At 39.0% G+C, this 18,584-nt stretch overlaps 1 pseudogene; it reads left to right on the top strand.

Annotated features, from left to right (window-relative positions):
• The first annotated feature begins 231 nt into the window (after positions 1-231).
• On the top strand, positions 232-17,582 carry LOC139450546 (uncharacterized; annotated as a pseudogene).
• The last annotated feature ends 1,002 nt before the right edge of the window (positions 17,583-18,584 follow it).

Raw genomic sequence — 18,584 nt, 5'->3', positions numbered from 1 at the left:
GACAAAAAGAATGTTTTCCTAAATTACAGTTGATGAGATATATCCCACTTCTCCCTATATTTAACAGAAGACAAACTTATTCTTGAGCATTGCATTTTTTGCTATAATCTTTTGCCTGATTGTTTTCTGGCGTTGACGTTTTGTGTAATTTAGAGTCTTTTGGAAAGTGTCAATTTAATTTTCTTTCAGATAGCATATTCAAGTGATACCTAACTGATTGGGCATAGCAGGATGAACCGCCACAGATCTACAGCATTGTGTGCAATATTTTTTCTTGTTTCAATACCTGGATTTGTATGGTGGAGAAGTGATCAATATGTGAGTAAATATTTACACGAACATTCATATTGAGTACTTATTTATGTTTTTACGATAACCTCATTGTTTCTACATAACGATCTTCCTCTTTAAAGAACACACAGTGTGTATGTGCAGATGTCTTATGATTGATAGTAAACCTTCCCTTCATGTCGATCACTATTCCAGCCGGTCAAGCCTTTGGACTGAAATGCTCGTCTACGATTTCAAACATCATACGACTCTTACTCAGGGTTTGAGGGTTTTAGCATTAAATGCACAAGTGAAGCATTTAAAACGTTTCATGACATACATGTAAAACTGTGGGACAAGAGACAGTATACTGAGTTGTTTTTTTATGTAATTGAAATTTGAAAGAAATGTTAAATTTGATTATGTCTATTTAACCACCACTTATTCCGGGAACATTTTGTAAAAAGTAATCTGTGGCTGGGTGATTTTGTGTAAAAATATATTGGTTCAATGACGACTGGGGTAAGAAATGAATATTTGCAACTACATTCCCCCTACTATGTTTGATGAATTGTAAATGTGTGCCGCAAATTTATTTATTTTCAAAGATACCCACCAGCAGTTGGACATTATGCAAATGTATCTCTTCATTTTTAATGTTTTAAATCAAATAGTATTTTATAAAATAGAACCATGTAGAAGTATTCGATGAGTGCTAACTTAGCACCAATGCAGTTGACTTTATAGATATAATATATCTAACTTAAGATATCTTCATTTGAAAATCAAACATATGATAAAATCAACTGAAAGGTTGACTTGTTTTGCTCCTCAGTTGACAAATTTGACGCGTAGGTGACAAGAATTAATTGACATATTTTGAGTTGTACCATATGCCTGTTCTTAAGCAGTCACTGGTCGCCAAGGCGTCTAATGCTCCGCGAATCGCTGTTCAGGCCTGCGCGACAGTATCTGTCATGACCCGAAATGCAAGCTTCCTCCTGTGTGTGATTTATGGTTTGCCAGGACCATACCCGAACTTTCATAAAAAGGATAAAACTCCCAGATAAAACTAAAGACCTATTATCCCTTTTGGCGTTCCTCCCAATTTAACCTGATTATGATCTGACATACATTCATATAACAGGAACATTGTTAAGTTGCATTAAGTGTTTCTTATCTCAACTCAATGTTTCAGCTGGACATTGGGGAAGTGTACATGTCTAGTGATGGAAAGCCATTCTCGTTTAACAAGATACATTGACCAGCTACTCAATCTGAAAACAGCGGAAAACCACTTCATTACTTCAGACAGATTGGAAGAATGTCAACCTTTTTCTTAACTGCTTTTGCAGTAAATGACCGACCAATAAATGGTCGTTTGAACATCAACATAAACACCTTTGATGGCGCCCATGTGACCTTGAAGTGTTGCATCATACTGAGCAACCACACGTTGTTGATAACCAATGCATCCGAACATTACAAGATGTCACGTGCGGGTCATTACCACGCTACGCAATACACTTGTTCATTACCGCTTGGGACAGATGTGGTACAGATGTCCCTGACGTCGTCCTCGTGCAGCCATGATGTACAGGATTATATTCCAGTGAAGAGACCAGTTCGACGACCAGGAGGTTTAGCTCTGTGTGGGAAGACCTTATTTGGAAAAGACCTGAGGCCTCAGCGATTAGTGGAATGGATAGAAATCCAAAAGCTACTGGGAGTTGACAAGATTCTGATATTTGATTTGGACAATCCAGAGAGTATACGAAAGATATTTCGGTATTACTCCAAAGAAGGAATACTGGAAGTTCAGCCCTTCGAATTACCAGGAAGAATAGACGGTAATATTATTAAACATTTTTCTTGTAACGTTTTTTTGTTACTCCCAGTGCTAAGGTTGTGTCACTGTGCACAACGTATGTGGTGTCATCGCACCATGAAATAACATAAGTCAAAATAACGTAAAATAACATATAGTAGTAGGTTATTCAGTAGTACGTCCACATGGCCTAAGTACAGTTTTACGTGTCAAGATAAGTGGTCACGTCAGAGTTTGTAATTGAAAAACATGTTTTAAGCAAAAGATTTAAGGAGTTGTACATTTCTAGTATTCGGCAACTTTACCATTGACTGAGTGCTGGTAGAGCTATAGTGAGGTATTTCTAATACCTGAGCACTTGGGGCATATAACATAATATGATACTCATCAGTAACAAAAGCTAAATTACAATGTGTAAATAGAGTGGGACTTATCTACATTTTTACATTGTCTTGATGTATTGTTTATCATCACTGACGTCTTGTGCAATCCATACATGAGAAAATCCGCAAAAGAATAGAAGATAGCGTATTTCTGATGTCCAATTTGTTTTTTCCAATTTCATTCAATTTTCGTAGCATATTATAACATTGATGGGCATGTCTATATTCATTCTTTATAATCTAATCCAATATTTAACAATTCTCATCTGAGTAGATATATACAGACAATGCCGCCCTGTCTCACCAAGGATAGCTTTGTCAGCAGCAAACTTTCCAACTCGCTTGAAGAAGGCTGCTTGGACAAAAGGTTTGCACGCACAAGAAAACAGTTGTATTGTTGAAATATATTATTTATTGGAATAATGACATTTGAGAGGGACGATTTTTCATTTCTTTTGCAATTGCATTTTCTTTCAAAAATTTACTTCAAGTCCCCACTTTTTACAAAATGATGTAGCACAATCAAGTTGTCGCTGTAGGCCAATCACAGTATATGAAAATGTCGCAACATCGTCCGCAAATAGAAGGAGCATTAAATCTTTAATACTTTGTGAAATAAATATGTAATAGTTACAAGATGTTACATTTCTGTCACTAATTCATTTATGAAGAAGATAAACAAAAGCGGACTTAAGATGCATCCTTGACGAACTTAAGACGATGTTTGAAATGATGGGGTTATCTCACTATTAATTTTCAAGCAAGATTTAACGGAGCCGTACATGTTTTTGAGACTACTGTGTATTTTTCCATGACATCCTTTCTGTAACAATAAGTTTTTTTTCTTGGTCAAAGGTCAAATGCCTTTTTAAAATCTATAAACGCACAAAGGAAACGTCCTTTTGGTCTGAAAAGATACTTACTGTATATTGCTTGTGAAGAGAATAGGTTGTCTATTCTAGACTGATGCCCTCGGAAATCAGCTTGTGATTCTGATAATAGGTAATTTAATTCAATCCATTTTCTTAGTCCTCTTCCAATAATAGCAGTAAACAACTTTCCAGTCACCTTAGTGGGGATACTTCACTGTAATTATTCGGATCATTTTTGTAACCTGATTTTAACAAACGTAAAATCATGCCAATATTCCATGATTTAGGGGAAACTAAATAATCCAGAATCTGATTAAATACAAGTTTTAGATGTGAAACAATGCAATAAATGCCCACCTCTAAGAATTCGAAGGGTAATGTGTGATTGTGTTAAGGAAGGGTAATGTGTGATTGTATCAAGGAAGGGGAATGTGTAATTGTATCGAGGAAGGGTCATGTGTGACTGTATCATGGAAGGGTTTTGTGCTATTGTATCGAGAAAGAGTAATGTGTAATTGTATCGAGGAAGGGTCATGTGTGATTGTATCATGGAAGGGTTTTGTGGCATTGTATCGAGAAAGAATAATGTGTAATTGTATCGAGGAAGGGTAATGTGTGATTGTATCGAGGAAGGAACATGTGTGATTGTATCATGGAAGGCTTTTGTGCTATAGTATCGAGAAAGAGTAATGTGCAAATTGTATCGAGGAAGGGTAATGTGTGATTGTATCGAGGAAGGGAAATGTGTAATTGTATCAAGAAGGAGTAATGTGTCATTGTATTGAGGAAGGGTAATGTGTGATTGTATCGAGGAAGGATAATGTGTAATTGTATCGAGGAAGGATAATGTGTAAGTGTATCGAGGAAGGATAATGTGTGATTGTATCGAGGAGGAGTAATGTTTGATTGTATGGAGGAAGGGTAATGTGTGATTTGACTTTGAGGGTAATGTGTGATTTAGCGAGGAAGGATAATGTGTGATAGTTTCGAGGAAGGGTAATGTGTGATTGTATCATGGAAGGGTTTTGTGCTATTGAGAAAGGGTAATGCGTTATTGTATTGAGGAAAGGTAATGTGTGATTGTGTCGAGGAGGGATATTGTGTGATTGTACCGAGGAAAGGGAATGTGCAATTGTATCGAGGAAGGGTAATGTGTGATTGGATTAGTAGTGGTAATGTCTGATGGTATCGAGAAAGGATAATGTAAGTATCGAGAAATGGTATTGTGTGATTGTATCTATGAAAGATAAAGTGGGATTTTATCGAGTAAGGTTAATGTTTGATTGCATCGAGGGAGGATTGAGTGTGATTGTAGCAAAGAAGGATAATGTGTGATTTTATTGAGGAAGGGTATCGTGTGATTGTATCGAGGAAGCTTAGGGTTTGATTGCATCGAGGAAGTGGAATGTGTGATTGTTTTGAGGAAGGGTAATCTGTGATTGTATCAAGGAAGGACCATGTGTGATTGTACCGAGGAAGGGTATTGTGTGATTGTATCGAGGAGGGGTAATGTGTGATTGTATCGAAGAAGGATAATTTGTGATTGTATCAAGGAAAGGTAATGTGTGATCGTATCGAGGAAGGATTATGTGTGATTGTATCGAAGAAGGATAATGTGTGATTGTATCAAGAAAGGGCTAGGTGTGATTGTATCGCAGAACGATAATGTGTGATCGTATCGAGGAAGTGAAATGTGTGATTGTATCTAGGAAGGGTAGTGAGTGGCTTTATCTAGGAAGGGTAATATGTTATTATATCAAGGAAGGATCATGTGTGATTTTATCGAGGATTGGTATTTTGGGATTGTTTCAAGGAAGGGTATTATGTGATTGTATGGAGGAGGGGTAATGTGTATTTGCATCGAGGAAGGATAATGAGTGATTGTATTGAGGAAGGGTCAGATGTGATTGCATCGAGGAAGGGTAAGGTTTGATTGTATCGAGGAAGGTAATTTGTCATTGTATCGAGGAAGGATAATATGTGATGGTATCGAGAAAGGGTAATGTGTGATTGTATCTAGGTGGTGTCATGTGTGATTGTGTTGAGGAAGGGTATTGTGCTATTGTTTCGAGGAAGAGTATTGTCTGATTGTTTCGAGAAAGGGTAATGTGTGATTGTATCGAGGAGGGGTATTGTGTGATTGCATCGAGGAAGGATAATGAGTGTTTGTATTGATGAAAGGTGCTTTTATAGAAGAGTGAGTGAGTGAGTGAGTGAGTTGGGTTTTACGCCGCTTTTAACAGTATTCCAGTTTTATCGCGACGTGTCGGCTTCATTTGGGAGGAAAGCCCGAAGTGGTGCAGGTCTCAGACGTTTACCACTTCGGTGAAAACCTGAGCACGGGTATGGTGCTGACAAACCTAGAAACATAATCGGGACGAACCGGGATTCGAACCCACAATCATAGGTTTCTGGGGTGCCCAAGGGACGCAACTCTGCACAGCGAATCGCGGCACCTGAGACGACTGGGCCACCCGTGCCCCCTTTTATCGAAGAGGGTATTGTGTGATTGTATCGAGGAAGGGTAATGTGTGATTGTATTGAAGAAGGATAATGTGTGATTGTATCGAGAAGGGTAATGTGGGATTTTGTCGAGGAAAGGTAATCTGTGATTGGACATGGAGGGGTAATGTATGATGATATCGAGGAAGGGTAATGTGTGATTGTATCGAGGAAGGATAATGTGTGTTTGTATCGAGGAAGAGTAATGTGTGATTGTGTCGAGGGAGGCTAATGTGTCATTGTATCGAGGAGGGGTGTTGTGTGATTGTATTGAGGAAGGATAATGTGTGATTGAAACGAGGAAAGGGTAATGTGTGTTTACATCGAGGAGGGGTAATGTTTGATTGCATCATGGGGTAATGTTTGATTGTATCATGGAAGGGCTTTTTCCTATTGTATCGAGGAAGAGTAATGTCTGATTGTATCGAGGAAGTGTAATGTGTGATTGTATCATGGAAGGGTTTTGTGCTCTTGTATCGAGGAAGAGTAATGTGTGATTGTATCAGGGAAGGATAATGCGGATTCTAGCTAGGAGGATTTTTTGTGTGATTATATCAATGAAGGATCATGTGTGATTGTACTGAGGAAGGGTATTCTGTGATTGTATCGAGAAAGGGTAGTGTGTTATTGTATCGAGGAAGGGTATTGTGTGAATGCATCAAGGAAAAGGAATGTGTAATTTTATCGGGGAAGGGTAATGTGTGATTGGACTAGGAGGGGTAATTTGTTATGGTATCGAGGAAGGATAAGCTGTGATTGTATCGAGGAAGGATAATGTGTGATTGTATCTAGGAAAGGATAATGTGTGATTACATCGAGGAAGGGTAATGTGTGATTGTATCATGTAAGGATAATGTGTGATTGTATCGAGGAAAGGGTAATATGTGATTAGAGCGAGGAAGTGTATTGTGTGATTGTATCATGGAAGGGTTTTGTGCAATTGTATCGAGGGAGAGTACTGTGTCATTGTATCGAGGAAGGGTAATGCGGATTCTATCGAGGAGGGTTTTTGTGTGATTTTATGGAGGAGGGGTTTTGTGTGATTGTATCGAGGAAGGGTAATTTGTGATTTTATCGAGGAAGGATAAGGTGTGACTGTGTCGAGGAAGGGTGATGTCTGACTGTATCGAGAAATGGGAATGTGTAATTTTATCCGGGAAGGGTAATGTTTGATTGGACTAGGAGGGGTAATATGTGATTTTATCGAGGAAGGGTATTGTGTGATTGCATCTAGGAAAGGGAATGTGTAATTGTATCGAGGAAGTGTAATGTGTGATTGCATCTAGGAAAGGGAATGTGTAATTGTATAGAGGAAGGTAATGTGTGATTGGACTTGAAGGGGTAATTTGTGATGGTTTCGAGGAAGGATACTGTGTGATTGTATCGAGGAAGGTTAATGTGTTATTGTATCGTTTAAGGGTAATGTGTGGTTTTATCGAGGAGGGTATTGTGTGATTGTATCGAAGAAGGGTAATGTGTGATTGTATCAAGCAAGCTTAAAGTGAGATTGCATCGTGGAAGTGTATTGTGTGATTGTATCGAGGAAAGGGAATGTGTAATTTTATCGGGAATTGGTAATGTGTGATTGGACTAGGAGGGATAATGTGTGATTTGATGGAGAAAGGATTAGGTGTGACTGTGACGAGGAAGGGTAATGCCTGAATGTTTCGAGAAAGGGTTATGTGTGATTTTATCGAGGAAGGGTATTGTGTGATTGCATCTAGGAAAGGGAATGTGTAATTGTATCGAGGAAGTGTAATGTGTGATTGCATCTAGGAAAGGGAATGTGTAATTGTATCGAGGAAGGGTAATATGTGATTGTATCATGGAAGGGTTTTGTCCAATTGTATCGAGAAACAGTAATGTGTGATTGTATCGAGAAAGGGTTATGCAGATTGTATCGAGGAGGGGTTTTGTCTGATTGTATCGAGGAGGGGTAATATGTGATTGTATCGAGGAGGGGTTTTGTCTGATTGTATCGAGGAGGGGTAATATGTGATTGTATCGAGGAGGGGTTTTGTCTGATTGTATCGAGGAGGGGTTTTGTGTGATTGTATCAAGGAAGGGTAATGTGTAATTGTATTGAGGAAGGATAATGTGTGATTGTATCTAGGAAAGGGTAATGTGTGATTACATCGAGGAAGGGTAATGTGTGATTGTATCGAGGAAGGATAATTTGTGATTGTATCTAGGAAAGGGTAATGTGAGATTACATCGAGGAAGGGTAATGTGTGATTGTATCATGGAAGGGTTTTGTGCAATTGTATCGAGGAAGAGTAATGTGTCATTGTATCGAGGAAGGGTAATGCGGATTTTATCGAGGAGGGGTTTGTGTGATTGTATGGAGGAAGGGTTTTGTGTGATTGTATCTAGGAAGGGTAATGTGTTATTTTATTGAGGAAGGATAAGGTGTGACTGTGTCGAGGAAGGGTGATGTCTGACTGTATCGAGAAAGGGTAATGTGTGATTTTATCAAGGAAGGGTATTGTGTGATTGCACCGAGGAAAGGGAATGTGCAATTTTACCGAGGAAGGGTAATTTGTGATTTGACTAGGAGGGGTAATATGTGATGGTATCGAGGAAGGATAATGTGTGATTGCATCGTTGAAGATAATGTGTGATTTGATGGAGGAAGGATTAGGTGTGACTTTGAGGACGAAGGGTAATGTGTGATTGTTTCGAGGAGGGTTAATGTATGATTGTATCGAGGAAGGGTAATGTGTGATTGTATCGAGGAAGGGTAATGTGTGATTGGACTAATAGTGGTAAAGTGTGATGTTATCGAGGAAAGATAATGTGGGATTGATTGAGGAAGAGTAATTTGTGATTGTTTTGAGGAGGGGTGATGTTTGATTGTATCGAGGAGGCGTATTATGTGATTGTATCGAGGAAGAGTAATGTGTGATTGTATCGAAAAAGGATAATGTGTGATTGTATCGAGGAAGGGTAATGTGTGATTGTATCGAGGAAGGGTAATGTGTGATTGTATCGAGGAAGGGTAATGTGTGATTGTATCGAGGAAGGGTAATGTGTGATTGGACTAATAATGGTAATGGGTGATGTTATCGAGGAAGGATTATGTGTGATTTGATGGAGAAAGGATTAGGTGTGACTGTGATGAGAAAGGGTAATGCCTGATTGTTTCGAGAAAGGGTTATGTGTTATTTTATCGAGGAAGGGTATTGTGTGATTGCATCTAGAAAAGGGAATGTGTAATTGTATCGAGGAAGTGTAATGTGTGATTGCATCTAGGAAAGGGAATGTGTAATTGTACAGAGGAAGGGTAATGTGTGATTGGACTAATAGTGGTAATGGGTGATGTTATCGAGGAAGGATAATGTGTGATGGTTTCGAGGAAGGATACTGTGTGATTGTAACGAAGACGGTTAATATGTGATTGTATCGTTTAAGGGTAATGTGTGGTTTTATCAAGGAGGGTATTGTGTGATTGTATCGAAGAAGGGTAATGTGTGATTGTATCAAAGAATGATTATGTTTGATTGTATCGAGGAGGCGTACTGTGTTATTCCATCGAAGAAGGAAAAATGTGTCATTCTATCGAGAAAGGTTGTTGTGTGATTGTATCAAGGAAGGGTAAAGTGAGATTGCACCGAGGAAGGGTAATTTGTGATTGTACTAGAAGGGGTAATGTGTGATTGCATCGTGGAAGGGTAACGTGTGATTGCATCGAGGAAGGATAAAGTGTGACTGTGTCGAGGAAGGGTAATGTGGGATTTTATCGAGGGAGGATAATGTGGGATTGTTTCAAGGAGGGTTAATGTTTGATTGTATCGAGGAAGGTTAATATGTGATTGTATCATGGAAGGGATTTTTCTTATTGTATCGAGGAAGAGTAATGTGTGATTGTTTCCAGGATGGGTAATGTGTCATTGTATTTAGGAGGGGTTTTGTGTGATTGTATCGAGGAAGGGTAATGTGTGATTGGATCAAGGAAGGGTTTGTGTTATTGTATCGAGGAGGGGTAATGTGTGATTGTATCGAGGAAGGGTAATGTGTGATTGGACTAATAGTGATAATGGGTGATGTTATCGAGGAAGGATAATGTGGGATTTTATTGAGGAAGAGTAATTTGTGATTGTTTTGAGAAGGGTAATGATTGATTGATTCGAGGAAGGGTAATGTGTGATTGTAGTGTGGAAGGGTAATGTGTGATTGTATCGAGGAGGCGTATTATGTGATTGTATCTAGGAAGGGTAATATGTGATTGTATCGAAGAAGAATGATGTGTGATTGTATCAAGTAAGGGTAATGTGTGATTGTATCGAGGATGGGTAATGTGTAATTGCATCGAGGAAGGATAATGTGTGATTGTATCGAATAAGGATAATGTATGATTGTATCGAGGAAGGGTAATGTGTGATTGTTTCGAGGAAGGGTATTGTGTGATTGTATTGATGAAGGGTCAGATGTGATTGCATCGAGGAAGGGTAAGGTTTGATTGTATCGAGGAAGGGGAATGTGTGATTGTATCGAGTAAGTGTTATGTGTGATTATATCAAGCTGGTTATAAGCATTACCAGTATACAGCTGATTCTTCTTCTATTTGAAGGTGTCGCCTTTCGGGATCTGTGTAAACACCGCCATGACCATGATGGGCAGTTTTCTCAAGATGAGAGTTTTGTCCTGTTAGACTGCAGAGAGAGACTATCGGGATACAGCTGGGTGATGGGTATTGATGCTGATGAGATCATTCTTCCAAGGAAAAATGTCACTTTGAAACCTTTCATCAAGGTATTTTCTGTCATAACAAAACAGCAGTCATATAGCTGGAATATTGCTGAGTGCTGCGTTAAACAACAAACAAACAAACATAACAAAACATCTGAATATTTAACTGTCTATTCATTTACAGTGATGCTACATAATAAATAACACCATGAGGTAATGTACTCTGTCTGAGTTTAATAGATGGGGAACAACGATAAGTACCATTTCCAAAGTGATATTTACTCCAATAGTGAGTGGGTGAGTATGAGAGAGTGAGTTGGGTTTAACGCCGCTTTTAACAGTATACCAGTTTTGTCGCGGCATGTCAGCTTAATGTGTGAGGAACACCCGAAGTGACGCAGGTCCACTTCTGTGAAAACCCGAGCACGGGTATGGTGCTGACAAACCTAGAAACATAATCGGGGCGAACCGGGATTCGAACCCACAATCATAGGTCTCTGGCGTTCCAAAGGGACGCGGCGATTTAGACGACTGGGCCACCCGTGCCCCCAACGTGAGTATGCTTTTACGCCGCTTTTAGCAATATTCCAGAAATATCACGGCGGGGGACACCAGAAATGGGCTTCACACATTGTACCCACGTCGGGAATCAACCCGGGTCTTCGGTGCGAAGGCTTTAACTACTAGGCTACCCGACCGCCCCTACACCATTAAGATAAAACAGCGTACATAACTTAACATTGCTGATATTCAAATCTCAGGAACTAACTGCCAAGCACCCACAAGCAGCAGGGTTCCACTTCTACATGATGTTCCACTACACCAGCCACGGCAAAACAAGGAACCATTCTTCTGGCATGGAACACTTAGAATACTCCAGGTCAACACCACCTCAATGGAAGGCTTACAAGTACTTTTATATTCCCGACAGAGTGGTGATTCCATCGACTCATTTGGTCAACGCCAAAGCCCCTTACACAGTGTAAGTAGTCAGAGTCTGAAAGAAAGTGTTCGATGTTAAAAAAGTCAGTGGATTGTAATACCGATACATGGACGAGCACTATTCGGCCATGACAGGTCGTTCACATGAAACATGCATTGTCATTGTTCGGTCGTGACATGATATATGTATTATCAAGGGGACTCGTGTTTGCTAATAAAATAATATTTGAAATATAAATGTTTTAGTCACAATTTGCACGTGCGTGTCAATGCATGGCGCACAATTTAGATGTTTGTTTTTTGGTTTGGCGCATGGTACTCATCAAACCTAGGGCACCAAGAACAATGGGAAGTCAAACAACTTCTTTTTTACTCTCTCTCTCTCTCTCTCAGTATACAGGCGATGTTGTTGATGGATTCAAGGTATTGGCGATGTAGTTGATGGATTAAGTATACAGGCCATGTTGTTGATAGATTTAAGGTATTGGCGGTATAGTTGATAGATTCAGTATACAGGCGATGTTGTTGATAGATACAGTATACAGGCGATGTTGTTGATAGATTCAGTATACAGGCGATGTTGTTGATAGATTCAGTATACAGGCCATGTTATTGATAGATTCAGTATACAGGTGATGTTGTTGATAGATTCAAGGTATTGGCGGTGTAGTTGATAGATTAAGTATACAGGCGATGTTGTTGATAGATTTAAGGTATTGGCGGTGTAGTTGATAGATTAAGTATACAGGCGATGTTGTTGATAGATTCAAGGTATTGGCGGTGTAGTTGATAGATTAAGTATAGAGGCGATGTTGTTGATAGATACAGTATACAGGCGATGTTGTTGATAGATTCAAGGTATTGGCGGTGTAGTTGAGAGATTCAGTATCCAGGCGATGTTGTTGATAGATTCAAGGTATTGGCGGTGTAGTTGATAGATTAAGTATACAGGCGATGTTGTTGATAGATACAGTATACAGGCGATGTTGTTGATAGATTCAAGGTATTGGCGGTGTAGTTGATAGATTCAGTATACAGGCGATGTTGTTGATAGATTCAAGGTATTGGCGATGTAGTTGATAGATTCAGTATTCAGGCGATGTTGTTGATAGATTCAGTATACAGGCGATGTTATTGATAGTTTCAGTATACAGGCGATGTTTTTGATAGATTCAAGGTATTGGGGGTGTAGTTGATAGATTAAGTATACAGGCGATGTTGTTGATAGATACAGTATACAGGCGATGTTATTGATAGGTTCAGTATACAGGCGATGTTGTTGATAGATTCAAGGTATTGGCGATGTAGTTGATAGATTCAGTATACAGGGGATGTTGTTGATATATTCAGTGTACAGGCGATGTTGTTGATAGATTCAAGGTATTGGTATTTTATTTCAATTCAGTAGACATAAATGTAACATTGGTAACATGTATATGTTGATTGATTATATTAAGTAGGCTGATAATGCCTTCCATTTTCTGTCGAATCTATTAATACTACTATTTTTCATTGCGATACATTTTTTTCTATTTTACATACATCTTTCAATATTTTTATGAAAAAGGAAAGCACAATGGAGTTTTCTTAATGCTTATAGTTGAAAAGGTAGTTGTTTTTGTTGTAGCAAAAAAACTTATCCAGAAGAGTAATATGAATATCATATGCAAATTTCGTGTAAAGGCACATTTCAATTACTAACTAAAATTCCTTTACAATAACGCATTCTACAAACACATGGTACAAGTTTTCAGACTCAGATACACAAAATGAGCATATATCATCATCCATTAACTTAATTTTCAATAATTCCTTTTTGGTATATAGAGATCTATATATGAATCCGTACTGGACATCTATTAGTTTAATATAATTTGTACACATTCTACAATCAGAGAAAACATTATTCCATAAAATGCTTTGATTAAGTTCATTTTCCCATTTATCACACATCAGAGGAAAGATACTTGATACTTGAACTTGATACTTGACAAACTTGGCCCCTGTATACTGGCCTATTCCCATAGATTAAGATATAAAAAAATGCAGCAAACAGGGTGTGGGTTGTCAAAGCATTGTCAGGCAGGTATGTGAAGACTCCCCAACACTGCAACCTTCTGGATTACCCAGATTGTCAGAAGGGCTGTATTCCTTGTAGCAAACTCAGGTACACTCCCATTGTCAGTCAACAGATTGGGAGGTACCAAACCTAAGGCATCGAGAACAATGGGTCGGACAACTTGATACTGGGGATGCAAGCGTGACATTTCGAAAGCGAGGTCCGCACATTTGCCATGTTTTTCCTCAATCTTGTCAATGACATTATTGTCAGGAGGGACAGAAAATTCAATGACATACATGATTTCATTGGATTTATCTAAATGGACAAGATTATATTTGTTGGCCTGGATACGACTGAGGCTGTATACGGGCCTATTCCAAAGGATTTTGTATTTATCATTTCTATGACGCCCTCTACTTATTCTGTGTTGTACCATGAATGGACTTCTGTGTCAAAAAAAGTTATAAAAGGATCCAGCCATTTCATCGTGTCGCTTAAGATACTGTGTTTGTGCCAAAGCTAGGCATCCATAGACAATGCGTTGGACAGTCTCATGAAATTCATTACATAATCTACATTTCATGTTTACATTTTGGTGCAAAGTCATACATTGACGGTTTCGAGTGGGAAGTGACTGGTCCTGGGCAGCAAACAGAAAGCCTTCTGTTTCACTTTTCAGGCAAGCCGACCTCATCCAAGCGAAGGACTCTGCAGGGTTACTGATTTTCTCAACACACTGCACATGAATTCGATGTAGTGGTCGTTCAGACAGCCTCTCCTTGAAAAACTGAGTCTGGGCAGATTTGATATGGCACTTCACTTGGTTGACACTCATTTCTGTACCGTCCAGCCCTTCAGCACCATCAACAAAATCAACACTGACATTGAGATAATGTCCCACATCCTTGACTCGTTTACGAAAACTGTGGAATGCCTTGTTTTCATCATGACTTGCTTGACATGCTTCATAAGAGGATCATCTGACAAGTAAATGTGTGCAAAAGGGCACAAAACAATTCTATCATGAAGAGCCTCTACATTAATCAAACCACGCCCTCCCATCATAATTGGTAAATGTAAGCGACTGAGGGAAGAGCGAGGGTGGTGGGATCTATTGTCTGCCAAAATTCTTCGTGTGAGGACGTCAATACCCTGAATTTCTTTTTTCTTCCAATCAACAACACCAAAATAATACGAAAGGACGGGCACAGCATAAGTATTTTTGGCTTTGACTTTATTTGCGAGTGTTCAGCTCTGAACTCCAGATTTTCTTAAGTCTACATTGGTACTCTGCCCTACGTTTTCCCTTATAAGGGTATTCTGGAGTTTGGCCCTAATCTGCATCCCTAATCTGATCCTCCCTCTTCTACCTTGCCACGTTTCAGATTACGAATGTTGCATTTGTCGAGTCCAGAGGTCCAAAGGACATGCAAATATCATTAGAAAAAGGACTCGACAGGGAGAATCTGTTTTTTGTAGTGTGGATGCTCCATTGGCAAAGTTCAAGGTCATCCATGTAAAGGAGGTGAGTAAGTGGTGTTGGTGATCTGTGCTGAGGAGGTCCAAGATGATAACCGTCCTCTTTGCTAAGCAAAAAGCTTAAAGGTTTTAATGACAAACAGAAAAGCAAAGGACTGAAAGAATCACCCTGAAAAATTCCTCTTTTGATAGAAATGGGTTCCGAAGTTACCACCTGCCCGTACGAAGACATCTCAAGTTCAGTTGACCAGCAATTCATTAAAGACTTGACTAAAACAAGAAGTCGCTCGGGGAGGTCAATGCATTCCAGTGACTTCAAAATCCATTCGTGAGGTACAGAATCATAAGCTTTTCTGTAGTCTATCCAACACATTGAGAGGTTTTGGTGTTAAGTTTAGCCTCTTCACCTTGATTACTGCCGCTTGGTTGAAAGGAAATGTGAAACATGTTCTCATTGATAATTTTCTGCAAAGATGGCGAGAATCAAAGGAAAATTCATCTAAAGGTTACTATTATAACATGTTTAAAGAGTTACCATCCCTAGAACCTTATTTACAAGAACTACCAATCACCTTACGCATCTCTCTTTCTCGTTTTAGAACAGCAAATCATAGATTACCCATTGAAACAGGAAGATGGTATAATATTGTAAGAGAGGAAAGAAAATGTACATCGTGTAAAAATTTGATATGTGATGAAATGCACTTTTTATTAGAATGTCAAAAACTCTCAGAAATTAGAAACAAGTTTTTGCCTCAATACTACTGTATGTATCCTTCTGCCATAAAATTCTCTGATTTGATGTCCATTACTTATAAGCCAATTCTATTAAAACTGGCGAGTAATATAAGATCATGTATGGAAATGTTTCACTGACATGTTTTCTCCTATTGTCTCTAATTCCCGTATCCAATTACATCTCTGTATCAATGCCGTGATTTACGAGAATAAACATCATTCATTCAAGGATCATTTTTCAGAACCAGCAGTTGATCCTTACAAACCTAACATCCCTTTCTGGCTCCTGGCGCCGTATCAGATTTGGACTTTTTAATGACATTTTTTTCAGGCAATCAGGTGTAATGAAACACACCAATGGTGACCTTATTTCTTCATGTACACTATTATTGTAATCCTCAACCCGTGGTTCCTTGAAGTTACAGTTGTCGGGTATGGACCACAACTGTTTCCAAAACCTTTCACTGGAATCAATGGTGGGTCTTTTCTCATCACCCTCATTGGTTGCATTTAATTGCCTGTATAATTGTTTTTTCATCTGATTAAAACAATTTATTTTGTTTTATGAAATTATATTTCTTATCCCACTTTCTTTTTCTTTCTGTCCAAACCTTTAACTTTGCCTTCAGAGAATCAAGAATTTGATTGAGAATTTTCTCCTTTGTTGTCTTGTGTTATTATTATTATTACTTACAGATTAAAATAGAAAATGCAGCAAAGAGGGTTTGGGTGATCCTGTCACAGTCAGGCTGGTTAGGCTCATCATCAGCTCAGGGCCCTTGCCTCCTCTACACTCAGCCCAGACAGCGAATGGGAATTCTCCCAGGAAGCATTGCCTAGTCAAACCCACCCAGAACTTTTCAGAGAATGTGAAGACTCCCAACACTGCAGCCTTCTTGTCAGATTGTCAGAAGGGCTGTTTTCCTTGTAGCAAACCCGGGTACTCTCCCAATATCAGTCAACAGATTGGAAGGTACCAAACCTAAGGCACAGAGAACAATGGTAGGTCGGACAACTTGATACTTGTGATGCAAGGGTGACATTTCGAAAGCGAGGGCTGCATATTTGCCACGTTTTTCCTCAATCTTGTCAATCACATTATTGTCAAAAGGGACAGAAAATTCAATGATATAAATTTTTTCATTGGATTTTTCAAAAAGGACAAGATCAGGTTTGTTGGCTTGGATACGTCTGAAGCTGTTTACGGGCCTATTCCAAAGGATTTTGTATTCATCATTTTCCATGACGCCCTCTACATATTCCGGGTCGTATTATTATTATTATTATTATTATTATTATTATTATTATTTGAAAATTTTCTTGGTGATAATTATCGTTTTAAGGTGTATCTGATATGAGAATGTTGGCATGTCATATGTTCAACGACAGAATTGCTACTGGCTTGTTTTAGCAGAGAGACGCCACACCGACTGCTTATTGATTGATAGTGACCTTGTTTTCAAGAATATATTTTTTTACAAAAGAGATGTCACCTAATCTTTTATCTCTGCCATTGATGTTTCAATTTGTTTTTTCAGACCCCGTGTGTCCCCAAGTGATGGCGTTATTCATCACGTGCGTCTATGCATTCATAAAGAGAGCGTCTGCTTCCCTCCAGACTCGGTTATTGATTATTCTCTTCTGAGATTTGAGGCCGAATTGCCACAGAGAGTTAAACAGGCGATGAAAGAAATGGTGTAATTGGTGAATGTATTTTCTTTACCTGAATTCACTGAATTGTAGAAGCTAGTAATAAAAGAGATATATTATTACTGATGTAAACGTCGTCTCTTTAGCCGACATGTGTATACAATCACTCATTAAACAATAGGCATAATTTCCATAATTATTTGAAAACAGTCCCTGATATCTCAAATACCCCATATGGTGTATCTGACATATCACCACACTTTTGGGCCATCGCCAAATGAAGGCGGGGTTGGCCGATAACTGGGTCACCCTCACCCACTACAATAAGAGGGGTGTTAATTAAAGATTTCCCCTAAACCACTTAGGGTTATCATATTCGGTTGAAATTTCACACGTGTAATGATACATGTATCTATGGGTTATGTCTGAATTTGCAGCACCGAACTATTAATCATATCACTTTTATAGGTGTTATGATCGAGTAGGGTGTGACAATGGAGCCAGTAGAATACCGAGCAGTGATTAGGTTTTTATATTTGAAAGGTTGCACACCAAAAGAAACTTTCGATGAAATGAAAGCAACTTATGGGGAAGATGCCCCATCATATGACGGTGTTAAACACTGGCATCGCCAGTTCAAGTGTGGCCGGACACCTGTGGAAACAGCTGCCATTCCTGATCGCCCCCATTCAGCCATTGATGAGGACACTATCCATCAAGTGGAGACCGCCATTTTGGCAGACCGACGTATAACTGTTCGCCAGTTAGCACAAGATGTCAAGATCAGTGTAGGGTCTGTTAAAAAATCATCCATGACAATTTGAACATGCATAAGGTGTCTGCACGATGGATTCCCAGGCTGCTCATACCTTTACAAAAGCAGGAACGAGTCAATTGCTCAAAGGATCTTTTAGACATGTACCAAAAAAACAGGCAAATTTTTTTGACAGACTTATCACACAGGATGAAAAATGGGTCCATCACTACGATCCTGAGACTAAAGTTCAGTCGATGCAATGGAAGCACGTGTAGTCACCACCCCAAAGAAGCCACATGTCCAACCCTCTGCAGGCAAGGTCATGCTCACGGTGTTTTGGGACCTTCACAGAGTAGTGATGATGGATTTCTTGGCAAAGAGTACCACAATTACAGGAGCTTATTATGCTTCA

This window comes from Haliotis cracherodii, unplaced genomic scaffold, assembly GCF_022045235.1.
Source record: "Haliotis cracherodii isolate W230 unplaced genomic scaffold, xgHalCrac1.p SCAF_8, whole genome shotgun sequence".
NCBI classification, from domain to species: domain Eukaryota; kingdom Metazoa; phylum Mollusca; class Gastropoda; order Lepetellida; family Haliotidae; genus Haliotis; species Haliotis cracherodii.
This window is presented reverse-complemented; position numbering and strand designations above follow the sequence as displayed.